Source organism: Chrysemys picta, chromosome 2 (genome assembly GCF_011386835.1).
Source record: "Chrysemys picta bellii isolate R12L10 chromosome 2, ASM1138683v2, whole genome shotgun sequence".
Lineage (NCBI taxonomy): Eukaryota > Metazoa > Chordata > Testudines > Emydidae > Chrysemys > Chrysemys picta.
Window position 1 is genome coordinate 96,799,898 of NC_088792.1, and position 16,075 is coordinate 96,815,972.

A 16,075-nucleotide genomic window follows, 5' to 3' on the forward strand; every position below is an offset into this window, starting at 1 on the left:
GGCTGAACAGCTGGCTTTGCCGGTGCCACATCAGGTGCAGTGGCACTGGGCCCTGTGGCCAGCCCAATGGTACCAATGGGCACCGTGACCCCCAACGCAGCCCCCAGTGGGGGCTCGCTCGGTAGCCGGAGCCTCAGAAGGACCATCGGCCTCCCTCTCCAGACCTCCAAGGAAGGAGTCGGTGGGATGTACATCCTCGGCACTGTGCCTGGAGACTGACCAGACGGTGGACCCTCCGGTGCCAGTGGACACACAAAGTACTGCGCCGGCCTCTTCACCATCCCTGGATGAAGTGATTACAGCCCGTCCTCCCTCCGTCCCACAGGAGGATTTTAGGGCCCACCAAGAACTCTTTAAAAGGGTGGCATCAAGCAGAGGAGATGGAGAAGCCCTCGGACTCCCTGTTTAATGTATTGTCCTCCTTGGCACCTGGCTGGGTGGTCTTGCCTCTCCACGAAGGGGTGGCGAAAATTTCAAAGGCCCTGTGGCAAACCCTGGCCTCATTGGCCCCCATCTCTAAGAAAGCAGAACGCAAGTACTTTGTACCCGCATGAATACTTATACACTCACCCTGCTCCTAACTCTCTGGTGGTTGAGTTGGTCAACCACGGGGAACGGCAGGGCCAACCAGTCCCTACCCTGAAAAATAAAGATTCAAGGAGGCTGGACTCATTTGGAAGAATAATTTATTCGTCCTCAAGCTTTCAGTTACAGGTGGCGAACCACCAGGTTCTCCTGGGCCGGTATGAGTTCAATCTGTGGGGCTCCCTGCCCAAGTTCGAGGACTCTCTCCAGGAGCACGACAGGAAGGAGTTCAAAGCACTGATGGAGGAGGGCACAGCGGCTGCCAGGGCAACCATGCAGGCAGCTTCGGATCCAGTGGACATGGCCATGCGGTCCAGGGCCTCCGCGGTGTCCATGAGAAGGGCGTCATGGCTCCTGCTCTCTGGGCTGTCCAGTGAGGCACAGACCTCCCTGCAGGATCTCCCGTTTGACGGCAAAGCTCTGTTTGTGGAACAAATGGATACAAAGCTGCATGGCCTGAAAGACTCCCGCACGACTCTCTAGACTCTGGGACTCTATGTTCCGGCTCCGGCTAAACCTAAGTTCAAGCCGCAGCAGGCCACCCATGCAAAATACGAGACCGCTTATAAGAAGTCGCAGGACTGTAAGAGGCGCCCACAGATGCAGTCTCGGCCTGCCCCCCAGCCTGGGTCCTCCAAGGGCAAGCAAGCGGGGAAAAGGCGGTTTTGACAGGACGCCTGGGGCGCCTTGCCAGTTCTCATCAGGGATCCACCCTCAATAAAGCTTCTCTTCTCCAATCGGTTGTGTGTTTTCCTCACGGAGTGGTCACGGCTGAGCTCGGACTGATGGGTCCTCAACACCATCTCCCGGGGCTACACCCTCCAGTTCACTTCCTCCCCGCCCAACCACCCCCCCGCTCCCGTCCCTCCTGGGGGACCCCTCGCACAAGGCTCTGCTCAAGCAGGAGGTGGGGCGGCTCCTGGGCCTAGGAGCGATGGAAGTGGTACCGGGGGAGTTCAAAAGCAAGGGGTACTACTCCCACTATTTCCTTATCCTGAAGGCCAAAGGGGGCTCAGGCCCATCTTGGACCTGCGAGGCCTGAACCAGTACATGGTGAAGCTCAAGTTCCGCATGGTCTCCCTGGCCTCCATCATCCCCTCCCTGGATCCCGGGGATTGGTACGCCGCCCTCGTTCTGCAGGACGCGTACTTCCACATTCATATATTTGAGGGGCACAGACGCTTCCTCCGTTTCACGGTGGGACAATTTACAGTCCTCCTGTTTGTCCTGTCCACTGCCCCCCGAGTATTCATGAAATGTATGTTGGTAGTGGCGGCCCACCTCAGGCGCTGGGGGGTCCAGATCTTCCCCTATCCGGATGACTGGTTGGACAAGGGCAGCTCCTGGTCGCAGGTGCGGGATCACGTGGCACTCCTCCTGTCCACATCCGCCACTCTGGGCCTGTTGGTAAATGACACCAAGTCCATGTTAGTCCCGGTACAATGCATAGAGTTTATCGGGGTAGTCCAGGATGCCTTGTTGGCCAAAGCCTCCCTCCCACCAGACAGGTTCGAGACCCTAAAGGAGCTCATCGGCACAGTCACAAGGTTTCCAGTGACAACAGCCAGAGCATGCCTCCAGCTCTTGGGTCACATGTCGGCGTGCACATATGTGGTCTGTCACACCAGACTCAGGATGAGGCCCCTTCAGCTCTGGTTGGCCTCGGAGTTCTCCCAGGCCAGGGACAGGATGGACAAAGTCCTCATGGTGCCCGAGCCAGTGATCACCTCCCTACGGTGGTGGTCCGCCCTGAGAAACATGCTCCAAGGGGTCCCGTTCAGGGGCAGGGCCCCATTGCTGGAACTAGTGGCCGACGCATCGGACCTGGGATGCGGGGCTGTAGCAGGATGGTCACCCGCTCCGTCCCTGGAAGGGTCAAAGCCAGCCCTGGGAGAGGGCTGAGGCTGCGAAGCAAAGCCTGGGCTGATTGGGGAAGGCAGTAACAGCTGGGGCCATGCCCCAATCAGGCCCAGCTGGTCCCTATAAGAGGTTGCGAGCCAGGAGCCCAGACACTCTCTCTCTGCCTGTAGAGAGAGAAGGGCCTGGCTGCCGGGGAGCTGAGCAGGTTCTGAGAGTGAAGCAGGGCTGAGGGAAGGCTAGAGGAGCTGGGGAGCTCCAGCCTGGAAAAACCCCAGGCTGAAGGCCTAAGGCAGGTACTGTGGTTGCAAGGGGCAGCCCAACGTTAGGCAGAGGTAGCAAGTCCAAACCCCCCTTGCCAATGATGAGTGGCCTTTACAGACTGCAGTCTGCCCCAGTGAGTGGGAGCTAGATGGTGACTGGCAGTTAGCCACTGAGGCGAGGTGGGGATAGGGGGTTGGGGGGTTCCCCTGAGTGGGGAGACCCAGATTGGGGGTTGCTGCAGCGGGCAGAACCCCTGGATAAAGGGGCACTGGGGTCCGGGAGGGACATGGGGGCCAGTGGAAGCAGGACATTGGACAGCAGAGGGCGCTCCAAAGGCTGGAGAGCTAATTCCCAGGACGACCGGCAGGAGGCGCTGTGCCGGTGAGTCACCCCCCCGTTACAGGGGCCCATGTGGGGAATGTTCAGACCCAAGGTCTGTGGTCGGCTCAGGATCTGATCCTCCACATAAATGTCAAGGAGCTCAGGGCGGTACAGCTGGCGTGCATGGCCTTCTGCTCGCATCTGGAGGGCTGGGTGGTCAGCGTCCTCACGGACAACAAGACCTCGATGTTCTATATCAACAGGCAAGGCGGGGCCCAATCCTCTGCCCTCTGCCATGATTCCCTCAGACTGTGGAACCTTTGTATAGCCCACAACATCTGCCTACAGGCCTTCCATCTGCTGGGTGCCCGGAATGCGCGGGCGGATCAGTTGAGCAGGAACTTCTTCTCTCAGCACGAGTGGTCTCTCCACACAGAGGTGGTGCACAGACTTTTCCAAGTGTGGGGAACTCCCCAGGTGGACCTGTTCATGACTCGGCAGAACCATCGCTGTCCCCAGTTCTGCTCCCGGGGAGGCTGAGACGGGGCACTATCTCCAATGCCTTCCTCCTGTCCCGGTCAAGCCAGTTTCTTTATGCCTTTCCCCCATTCCAGCTAATCGGTAAGGTCCTAGAAAAGATAAAGTTGGACAAGGCCCAGGTCCTTCTGATTGCCCTCACAGGCCTGACCGTCGCCCCGCGGTTGCTGTTGCCGTCTCACTCAGACCTGCTCTCCCAGGACCATGGCCGCCTCCTCCACCCCAACCCTGCGGCACTCCACCTCACAGCGTGTCTGCTCAATGGTTAGGTAGGGAAGAAAGGACGTGCTCGGAAGGGGTTCAGCCTAGAAAGCAGGCGCCTCTCCACATGCTGAGCCTACTTGGTAAAGTGGTCTCCGTTCTCCAGATGGGTGGATGAGCAGGGCATTTCCCCGGTGGCTGCCCTGATCCAGCTTATTCTGGACTACCTCCTTCACCTTAGAGCCCAGGGCCTGGCGCCCTTGTTAGTCAAGGTGCACCTGGCGGCCATATCGGCCCTCCATCTGCCAGTGCAGGGCCACATGGTATTCCCCCATGCTATGACTGGCCGATTCCTTACGGGGTTGGATCATTTCTTCCCATATGTTAGGCCCCCTGTCTCGCAGTGGGACCTAAACCTGGTGTTGGCCTGTCTCACAGGGCCCCCTTTGAGCCGCTAGCCACATGCTCCTGGTCACACCTCTCGTGGAAGGTGGCCTTCCTGGTTGCTATCACATCAGCTAGGTGGGTCTTGGAACTCAGGGCCATGACCTCCAAGCCCCCATACACAGTGTTTCATAAAGATAAGGTCCAGTGCCGCCCACACCCTTCGTTCCTCCTGAAAGTAGTATCTGTCTATCACATGGGTCAGGGCATTTTTCTGCCGGTCCTCTGCCCTAAGCCCCATGCCTCCAGTGAGGACCACCGCCTCCACTTGCTGGATGTGAGACGGGCTCTGGCTTTCTACCTGGAGCGGACTAAGCTGTTCAGAGAGTCCTCGCAACTGTTTATTGCCTCGGCAGAGCACATGGAAGGTCGGCTGATCTCCACTCAGCAGCTCTCCAACTGGATCACCTTGTGCATCCGTACCTGTTATGGCCTGGCGGGAATCCCTCCGCCACCAATTGTGAAGGCACACTCGACTCGGGCGCAGGCCTCGTCGGCTGCCTTTTTGGCCCATGTCCCCATCCAGGACATTTGTAGGGCTGCTATGTGGTCTTCAGTTCACACTTTCACTCGCATTATGCGATCGTCTCCCAAACCAGGGAGGATGCTGGGTTCGGCAGGGCTGTGCTCCATCCCAAGAATTTATGAACTCCTACCCACCTCCAACAGATATAGCTTGGAATCACCTACTGTGGTATACACATGAGCAATCACTCGAAAAAGAAAAGACAGTTACCTTTTCCGTAACTGGTGTTCTTTGAGATGTGTTGCTCATGTCTATTCCACATACCGCCCTCCTTCACCTCTGTTGGAGTTGTCTGGCGAGAAGGAACTGAGGGTGGGGGCAGCGCGCAGCGCCCATTATACTGCACCATGGAGGTGCCACTCTAGGAGTCGTTGGGGTGCTCCCCTCTGGGTACTGGGGGGAAAAACTTCTGGCACCGGTGCACGTGGCGAGCACGCACACCTACTGTGGAATACACATGAGCAACACATCTCAAAGAACACCAGTTATGGAAAAGGTAACTGTCTTCTTTGCATTCTGTGGAAGCTTTCTGACCCTTCCTTCCCCATCTCTTTTCAGGTATCCCACTCCTGCCAAAATACTGAGAGACAAAGTAACTTCCCTTCTTCAACATCATAGGAAGGTGTGCTATTCCCATTATTCCTTTATTCCAGCTTCCCCCCACCCCCTAAAACCAAATGAGGGTTGCATCCCCCACTCGCTTTGAGAAAGTTGAGCATGTGTACCCGAAGGTTCAAATTCTGCATTCCCTTCTGTAAAGCCACAAGGCTGGTTTGTGGCTCTCAGTTTAAACAGTATCTTTTTAAATATATCTATCAAGTTGATATGGCACAAATTCCAGAGGTTCTGTATGGGTGAGGATCACTGCCAATACAGAGTTCTCTCCTTTCGACTCTAAGCAGCTCCAAGCATTTTTTGCTAATTGCTTAGCTATACTTTCAGCTCACTTAAGAGGTCTGTATATTCACACTTATCCCTACCTCAATGATTGGTTCAAGTCCTTTCATGACTCTAAGGCCTAGTCTACACTTACCGGCTGGTCCGGCGGCACGCCATCGATGTTCTGGGATCGATTTATCGCGTCTGGTTAAGACGCGATAAATCGATCCCGGATCGATCCCGGAAGTGCTCACAATCGACGCCGGTACTCCAGCTCGCCGAGAGGAGTACGCGGCGTCGACGGGGGGAGACTTCCGGCCGCGTCTGGACCGCGGTAAGTCCGGACTAAGGTACTTCGAATTCAGCTACGTTATTAACGTAGCTGAATTTGCGTACCTTAGTCCGAAGTCCGGACTAAGTGTAGACCAGCCCTAACTGTCCAGACTCAAGTTGAGATACCTATGCAGCAGGGTATGAATAATACATCAATCACAGCAGTCTCTGGTGATCACACCCTGAAACAGTCAAGAATTTCTGATGTGGTAGACAATTACCCAATGTGACAAAGTTCCTCCTCTATCTTGGTGGGTCCTGCGCTTATTGGTGGATTTTCTTGCCTCAGAGATTTACCATGTGGGTTGGGGAACAGCCCAGAGACCTTCCCCTCTGGAAGAACCCACAGTCCAGATCAATTGGGAGGTTTGGGGGGAACCCAGGCCCACCCTCTACTCCAGGTTCCAGCCCAGGGCCCTGTGGACTGCAGCTGTCTATAGTGCCTCCTGTAACAGCTGCATGACAGCTACAACTCCCTGGGCTACTTCCCCATGGCCTCCTCCAAACACCTTCCTTATCCTCACCACAGGACCTTCCTCCTGGTGTCTGATAACGCTTGTGCTCCTCAGTCCTCCAACAGCACACCCTCTCACTCTCAGCTCCTCACACTCGCACCACAAACTGAGGTGAGCTCCTTTTTAAAACCCAGGTGCCCTGATTAGCCTGCCTTAATTGATTCTAGCAGCTTCTTCTTAATTGGCTCCAGGTGTCCTAATTAGCCTGCCTGCCTTAACTGGTTCTAGCAGGTTCCTGATTACTCTAGTGCAGCCCCTGTTCTGGTCACTCAGGGAACAGAAAACTACTCATCCAGTGACCAGTATATTTGCCCTCTACCAGACTCCTGTACCCCACTGGTCTGGGTCTGTCACACCAAGTATGCCTCCAATCTCTTACCCATTGTCTGTCATTGTAATGGTTATAATGGATGGGGTTCACTTAGATCAACCCACAATACAGTCATGATGTAAATCTGAAGGGGCTAAGTATCATCATAATACATATATTAATTAATACATTAATAATTTAATAATAAATACTGTATACACATAAAAATAGGTGAGAGCAATTCAGCTATCTTGTAACGCTTTCTTTGCTTAAATGAGGATCAGGCTGATGCACATCTTCCTGGACAATACTTAAGCCATGTGTATGTAGCTATATGAACTGGCCAGGGAGGAGCTCCTTCTCAGCCATGCTGGTGGGGGGATGTCAGGTTCTGCAAATGGTGTCCCAACTCTGCTATTTTCCAGGAAGATGAACAACATCTCGACATCTTATCTTAGCCAGAAATTCACTGCTCAGTATAAATAGTTTCTCAAGGGAACTATGGTAATTTTGTCTTTCACAGGTGGGGAAAACGTCTTAGACCTCTTTGCCACAAAAGAAAAGATGGAGGTTCTTTGATTGTGTTCGAAAGGTGGCTCAGATTCTTTCAGTCCTTCTGTTGGTCTAGAGTCAGGAGATACTTTGTGCCTTCCCTCCAGTACCTCTGGTCATCAGGGAGTTCATACAGCACAGAGTTCATGCATTTTGGTTCACTGATTCTCAATCTCAGACTTGCTAGGTCTGCCACATCTCCTGTCACAAGGCCAAAGTCAGGATACTCCGATATTAGGGGTGATGTGGGCTCTATAGGCTCTTTATCCAGATTCAGTATTTCTACTCTGAGTGGAATGGGTCATGGCCTGTTGTCAAGTTCCCATTTGGGCTCTTCCGAGGAAGTTTAATATGTCTCACTTGGAGCCTTCAGAGCAAGAGACTTATGACTCCAAGTGGAAGAAATTTTTCCTTGTGCTCTAATGAGCACTGTCATCTCTTCGCTTCCACAGCCTCTCTATGTTTGAACTATTTGTTACCACTAAAGCACCCTGAATTATTCTGGAGTACTGTCAAAGTCCATCTGGCAGCCATATTGTCTGAAAACACAAGGATTTTGTAAGTTCGTCTGGCAGCCATATCAGCTTCAGTGCAAAGATTTTCAATCTGTGCACATTCTTTCATGAGACAGTAGTAAAGAATCACAGAAAGAGCCACGAGTACTGAACAAGATATGCTGTTAGAATAAGGAAGACAATATTATCCCTAAAAATAATTTGCCTGCCTGTCTGTTGGTCTTCTTCACTTCAGGACTTCTGCCTAAAACTTTCTTTAGCCCCTCTTCTGCCTGGCTTCCTGGTAAAGATTTAAAGAAACAGCAAAGATGTCACCACACTGTCTATCAGTAATACGTTTTTGAAATGGTCTAGTTTATTTTTTCTCACTTATTTGTGAGCCACTGCTGTTTTGGGACTTAATTTTGGTGAATCCAAAGCAGCTGGAATCCCGGTTTCACAAGGATATCTAAGGTAGTAACCTAAAGTTCAGTTCATACCTTTAATCTCAGCATCAGTAGCTTGTCCTGGTCGCTAGATCTGGGGCTCAGTTTGGGAATGCTGTTCTGCCATCTTTGTTTAATTGCTAATCCTCATACCAGCAAATCCTCAACCCAACAAATGGGTTGTTGCTGGTGGCTGCTCTTGAATGTAGACGCTATAGGCACAATACTTGAAGAAGAAAGAAGGCTAGCATCCAAGGTATGCTTATTCTTTGAGTAGATTCCTAGCATAAATTCATACTACCCACCTGCCTTCCTGACATCTCCTCTTTTTCCATTGAATTCAAATTAAGTTGAATGGGGCTGAGGTGGAGTTGGGACTGCGTGCAGCCCCCCAGGCATTGTTGCTTTCTAAAATCTACAGTGTTTGACTTGGCACCGAGGGCACATGCGCCTCCTAAGAAGGGTGAATCTGTGTTGACAGTCTACTGGAAGGAAAACAGCTGCTGGTAATTAACCTTTCTCTTTTGTTAATCAGTGTTTAATTCCTTCAGATGTCTTTGTTGAATGCCAAATCCTTATGTTATTCAATTTAATTTCTCAAGTTGTTTCATCAGCCTTTTTTTTTTGGTTACCTCTTTTTGTGACAACCTCTCACATTTGGTAAATATAGAGAGTAACTCCAATGCAGGTATTTTCCCATCACCCTCAATGGTAAAGAAAACAACGATATTGTGTGCAATTCCTGTATCCTCTTTAATTTCCCATGTTACACCTGGGGGACCCATTGGTTCTCCTGCAAGTTTCCCACTTGTGATCTGCTTACAGAAAGTCTTTTCTTAATCATTTTTATATCCTTAGCTATTAGTTCATCAGATGATCTCATTGCTGTCTCAGTCACTGTTTTACATCTTGGTCGCCAAAGTTTATGTTCTTTTCTATTAGGCATCACTTAGGCTATGTCTGCATTATGAGCTAGGGGTGTTAGAGTTGTGCTTGGCACCGCTAAGCTGTGCCGCTGTTGCCTGTGCTACCATGGCTATGCTACTATTTATACTCATGCTAGCTCTCACTGAGCTACCGTGAGTATGTGTACATAGGGGTGTGGTTCCCCAGCCTAACTCATAGTGTAGGTGTAGTTTTAGGCTGAATTTCCATGTAATTTATGTGCAAGTACAGCTATTGCTGTGCACGCACTTTGAGTTTAGATGTCTCCAATAGTGATTTGTTATGTGATGTTATTGTGAATTCATCTGGCATTCAGTGCTGAAACACTGATTGTAACAAATGTTGTAGGCATGTGTTTCTATACACATTCCATGGAAACTTTGCATTTATTTGCTATTGGATAGTTATTTGTAGAGTGGCCAAGTTTGATATGGTAAGCTTTGAAATGTAGGTACTTGGAGAGTTAAGTAAACAGGTCTTGTTCATGAGTACTGGAAAATTTCAACCCAGAGAGGCCTTCCAGTTGTGTTTAAAAAAAACAAAAAACAAAGTGAATCTTTCTGAAAAGAAAATCAGTTCATCATGATATGGGCTCCCATAGCAATCACTAAACAAATTCACATCATCTGGAGACTTAAAATATTACAGACTTAGAATCAGAACTGTTAGGTCTGGAATGTACCCTAGTAGCACATGTATTGTAACACTATATTTTTAAGCTTCTAGTCACCTCAGTCTTAATCCTGGACACCGCAGCTGTGGAATGTTCCATATAAAAGTGCAAGAGGAAAATAAATGAGCAGGAAGGAAGTACAGAGGAACATGATCCTCCATTAATGAGAGGTTTGCTAAATGATTCCCATTTAGTCACAAGAGGGGAGCACCTAGGAGAGAAGTGCATATTGAAATGCCTCATTTGTAAGTTAAAGAGCACGTTTAAGATCACATCTGATGAGACATAACCATTCTCTGCAACATCCCACCCCCCCTCTTTTTTTTTAACCATAGGATCTTGAGGGTGAGGTAGTTGGTGGTAGTTGCTTGCAGAATCAGGCTGCTAATACTGGTCACCATGCATTGTCTTGCACTTGTCATGGAGCACAGCAAACTTGCACCCCTTGCTTAGTGTGTTGAGATTTTCCAAGTGAAAATCCAGGATGCTTATCACAAGGGAATTTTTTAAGCAGAAAGTGGATTGATTTTTTTTTAAATATTTTCATGTTTCAAAGATTAAGAAACAAAATAAAACATTGCTCCAAAATTTTGAGGAAGTGTGAGATTTCAGGGGTGTGAAATTGTGCCGAATGAAATGGTGAAAAGTTTCAAATATAATTTCCTGGAAAGTGTCTTAACATTTTGCAGAACTCTCTTTTTTGAATGTCTGTGTTTAAGTCTCAGGACTCCATTCAAATAAAACAATAAAAATATAGCAGTTCAAATTGTTGACCTAGGTAACTCAGGAGATCGACACTTCTGGTGTTCATTAGGATACTTGCAGTCATTTGCAAGCGAAAGGAGTTGAATGCTCTCAAACATTTGGTGTTTGTCTTCTCTCTTTCTCTCCATTTAAAAAGCTCCTAATCACTCTGGTACCTAGGTGTGAAAATACAAATTTGAGAATGCAATAGAATGTTTCCGTAAAGCTGCTCCCGCATCCTATGCGACATAGATTCACACATTATAAGACCATTCTGCAGCTCAGCACAATTATGCTAACACTTCAAAACAAAACAAAATCCCATGATTCTGTTCCTTCTGTCCCATGCTTCCTCTCTTTCTGGGTGGGCTAGCACCATTTATGAATTATTGTTAGTCAGTATGGACCCAACAGTGCTCTGCTGTGCTGGCAACTGCAAGTACCCAGAGGCTGTTTGGGCTTAATTTGAGCTCTCGGAGCCCAGTGGCTTTGGTTTTGGACTTTGCCTGCCACACCACAAGGCAGATGATTTGGCTGCAGCAATCACTTTTCCATCAGCAACAGAGGCAGGAGGACAAGGACAAGAAAGAGGATGAAACCAAGCAACTTCTATTCATGAGCTGTTCCTGAAGCAGCTTCACACAGTGCAGCACCATTTCTGGGCTCAGGAGACCATCATCAGTTGGTGGGAAAGCATCGTTCTGCAGACCTGGGATGATCAGAATTGGTGACAGAATTTCAGGATGGCAAAGGCAGCCTTTTGAAAATCTGTGTTGAACAAGCCCTGAAGCTGCAGCAACAGCATACCAACAGGTGGTGTCCCGTACACTTCTAGAAGCAGGTCACCATTGCCATCTAGAAGTGAGCCACCATCAAATGTTACCGGTCTGTAGCTAGACAATTCAGCATGGGCAGATCAACTGTTGGGGTCATTGTTATGCAGATGTATGATGCCATGCATAAGATACTGTTGCACTGGGTATAAAGCTTGGTAGAGCTCAGAAGATGATGATAAAAGGGTTCTCAAATTGTGTTGGGGCAGTTGATGGGACCCATGTGCCATTTGTCTCTTGCAGCAGGGCTCAGAGTTTATAAACAGAAAGGAGCATTTCTCCATAATGCTCCACTGCCTGGCTTTCCACCATGGCAGGTTTATGAATGTAAGTGCAGCATGGTCTGGAAAAGGCCATGATGCTAGTATGCGATTTTGGAACTCAGCTCTATTTACCATACTGAATAAAGGAGACTTTGCCCCCAGGATCATTATGGGCGTTAATAGTATGGAGATTGTTCTGATTATCCTGGGAGACCGGGCTTATCCCATTCATAGGGCACTGGGACAAAAGGCATGGAGGAACTGTTTAGCTATTGCCTCAGTCATTGCAGAACGATAGTGACTTGTGCATTTGGCCAGGATGGAAGCTGCAGAAAAAAAAAACTTGCCTAAGATTATAGAGGTGTGTTGTATTTTGCACAATATTTGTGAGAGTAAGGGAGAAAGGCCGAATGATGGGTGGGAGAATTGCTTAGTGGTTTGAGCAGCCACCAAGGTGTCCATTAGAAAATGGAAACAGCCAGGGCAGTGTTGTTAGGGATGCCTGTTGCTCTTACTTTGTGTCTCAGTCCTGAAAATGTGCAGCTGCACATCCAGCTGTTATCCCAAGGGTGTGGTGGTGGGAGGAGGGGGATTGGATTGTGGGCATTGCAATTTCTTTGATGGGTGGTAGAAATGGCACATTGTGGCTCTCTTTATTTTATATAAATAGGCAAAATTCACCATTTTTCTATGTACTATGCATTGCAGATTCCTCATGAATGTTGTTTAATATTAAAAACAGTTAAAAATTTAATCTGTGCTATAGGAGCCAGAAATAAACCTTTGATTAAAACAGGAATGAAACATAGCTTTAAAGTGAAACAATGCAGTGGAGGGCAGCACACAACGATATGGGAACAGGGTGGGGACTCCGATTCACAGGCGAGTATACAGCTTGCATCTGCATTCTGGTGCAGAGTGTTGGGGCTCAAACTTATTAGCGTTGTTAGATGGCTTGAAAAAGCTGGGCTCCCAGCTGCAGTTGTTTTTGTTGCCCTGAGTTTGGGCTGGGGAGGGCAATGACATCTGGGAGCATGGTTGCAGAAATGCAGCAGGGAACATATGCTGGTGTTCCAGTACACTGTATTGCCCATGGGTTGCAGAAAATGGCTGCGTCCTGGTTGAGGGCACTGGATTTTCTGTGTGCCTGCTAGCAGTATGTAGTACAGATGAGCATTCTGCTGCTGTGTCACCTACAAGAGTTGACTTTGCATGTCTTTCTCTACAGTGTATCTTTTGCCATGGCAGTGCTATCTCTGGCCATTGCAATGCTGTATCTGTCCACTTTATCGCTTTCTCTGGATAGGTCCCTGTCTTCTTTCCTTCTTCGACTTCAAATACAACCGTCATCTCTCCGTTGTTTTCATTTTTGGGGGGAGTCTGCAATGAGGTCTGCGAATATTTCATGCAAGTTCCCTGTTTCTTCTCCCTCAGTTAGCCAGTTGCTCAGCTGTTGCTGAAGGCCCTGTCCTTGAGGGTCTGGATTGCTGCAGGTGCCATGCCTGGGGGAGTAGGGAGGAAAAAAAAACGGTTATTCAGGTTCCAGAGGGGCTATTATAGTGTTTTTTTAACATGATTTCTGCTTTCCTCTCCCTGAGATTCTTTGCAGTCTTGGGGGGCCCTCAGAGATGGTAAGTGGTGTGTACGTGAGGAGGGACATTGGGGGTTTTGAGTGTGCAGTCCATGCTGTTTGGGTTTGCACTTGTACCTTGGAGATTGGAGAGGATTTAGAATTGTGTTCCTGGTTTGGCTTTGCAGTTAAGGCAAGGAGGTGCTTATATGGGTTGGAGGAGTTAGCAGGCAACACCTGGGGGCGAGCTGGATAGTAATCCTCTCTGCTTCCCTTTTAGGTTGGAAGTTTCAGCAGTGGTGTAATTGCATAAAATCCTGACCAGTTCCTCAAAAAATGGATAGGTTATATTTCCACAGTCAGACTGTTTCCTGGCATCCATGGTTCTAATGTAAGTCCTCCGGAGCGGTTTGCTCTTTATCCAGCACTGGTTGATGTCCCAGTCATGACCCCTCTCAGACATCTGACTAGCAATGTTCACAAACACATCTTTATTGCGGTAGCTGGCCCCAAGAGCTTGCTGCTCTGACAGTTCTCCCCAGATGGCAATGAGAGCTAGGCTCTCGGCACAACTTCAAGTGTCTGCTCGAGGTATGTTGTAAAGGCTGCTGGAGTAATATCACCGTACTGCCTATATATTGGAATCTGGGTGCAAATGAGCCGATCGTAGCACCACACCAACTTTTACATGGGTGAGGGCCATCTAGTCAACTTGGCCACAGAGAAGAGGAGGGTACACAAGTGAACAGACAGGTCAGTCACAGATGCCCAAAAAGCACTGTGGGATAGCAGTTGGAGGACTGCCAAAGTAGTGTGCAGCTACTTTGCATGCACACAAAACAGTAGACCGCACTAACTCCATTCACATTGAACTTAATACACTTTGACAGATACTCCAGAGTTTGCGGTAAGTGCGGAGTTAGTGCACTCTAAGGAATTGCATAGTGTGTATGCAGGAGTTTTCACACCAAACTACCTTGAGGTAGTGTAGACTAAACCCCATGTGTAGACAAGCCCTTAAAACAACGACAAAGAAAGTATGACTAATTTTTCCGTGACTCTTGAGTTATGTATGCTGCAAAACTTCAGAATGGCTTCTTTCTGTACTGTTTGCAAATATAAATTACATTTATTTTCTCTGAAGCCCCACTCTCTCTTTTCTATACACAGAAAAGTTCATCTTTGGGATGCAGTCTTCATTCTTGGCTTGAGTAGTAGGGAGAAAGAGGCTTGGAAAGGGGGGCATGTTTCTAGCTCTTGTGTTTTCAATGTTAAGCATTTAAAAAAAAAACCCTAATTGTGGAACATTTTGATAAAAGACAGTGCACCAAATACTGCTGCCTTAGAGTAGAAGGAAACACTAACAATTTGTGCATGTTTTACATGACTGTTTATGGTGTTGTTGAATAAAACATACACAGTTTTTATAACAATTACCATGTGAAGCATCTTAAAGGGACCTGCGTGTCCATAAGCTAGCTATTATGAAGCTACACTGCTATTGTTCAGGATCTGGTACTATTTCTATTCTAAGTTGGTGTTTATAACTTGGCTATAGGAAAATCATTCAGGGCAGAAACGTAGCATGTATGGTTAATTATTGATAGCAAATGGGAGAGAAAAGAACATGTGGCTGATGCAGAAATGTAAGACAAGGCCGAGACCTCAACTTTTATTGAAATTATGCAGAGTGATGTGTTACTTGGCTGCCGCTAAGCCTAATAGTCCTAATCAGTAAACCCAAGGAACCCAACATTTGTCCTGGACATCACTGAGATAAAGCCCAGAAGCTCTAACACCTCAAACATACTGGTCTCAGGGAGGAATATATTCATGGGCATCCATTCTTTGATAGCACCAGTTTTTCTGCATCATTCTTAGCCCTACCTGTGTCCCAGTCTATGCCTATGTTTTGGGAAATGAGGCCACAAGTTCTGATATGTTGGCCTGAACTCAGTCTGCGTAAGGCAGAAATGATGCTCCCCCTCACTGTGGGAGGCATTTTGAAGATCTGGCAAAGTTTATGATAGCTTCTTTAATCCCGTTTCCTAAGGCTCCAATCGCCATGATATCTAAGTGTCTTGGAAGGTGAAAACAAATGAATGTTGCTTTGTTTTATTCTTGACTAGGACCCTGTAACTAATTTATTCTCCAGGTCCTGGAAAGATGACAGCAGGTGCCGCTGATTCTTTGTAACCAACCAAACAAATGTTCAGGAAGTAGGCCATCTATTCCAGCCTCCTTTTCCTGGTCATTACCATACAGATATTCAGATGGTGGGTGCCATCATAAATAGATGAGCCCCCTAGACAATTTTGATTTTTTTTTCAAAGATGGGACAAAAGGCAACAAGAATTTTTCAGCATCACCAACAAAACTGACAGTCAAAGGGGAAAAAAATCAAGCATATCAAAATCTCCATGGTTTCCTCTCAAAAAAAGAAAGATTCGAGTTAGTACCATATTTGACTTTTAATCTTCCCACATGTCCTCATTATGTATATGGCAGAATAGAAAGAAGCGCACCTGACTGAACATAATTCAAAATCATTAAAGTCGTTTCAGAGCTGCCTTTGGAATAAGATTTGCAGTCTGTCCGCCTATATTTCCCCAAGAACATCCTGCTCTTGCAATTTTTTGTATATACATTTAACTTTCAAGTAGAAGTAGTTTGAACGTGTCCTGTTGTTAAATTATAATAATAGCTGATATTCACATATGGAAAAGAAAAGAAAATATTTCAGCTTTTGCATTCACTAAATTTCCATTTTTCATCTGTGCTTA

General features: G+C 47.9%; 1 protein-coding gene across 9 annotated transcripts in view; it reads left to right on the forward strand.

Moving 5' to 3' along the window:
- Positions 1 to 16,075, forward strand: part of SUGCT (succinyl-CoA:glutarate-CoA transferase) — a 488,382-nt gene that overhangs the window by 207,329 nt on the left and 264,978 nt on the right. For 2 of the 9 annotated variants that reach the window (XR_010598405.1, XR_010598406.1), the window contains exon 12: positions 5,294 to 5,357. The exons of the other annotated variants lie outside the window; for them this stretch is intronic. The gene's annotated coding sequence lies outside the window, so the exon portion shown is untranslated. The remainder of the gene's footprint in view (positions 1 to 5,293; positions 5,358 to 16,075) is intronic. 9 annotated transcript variants of the gene reach the window in all.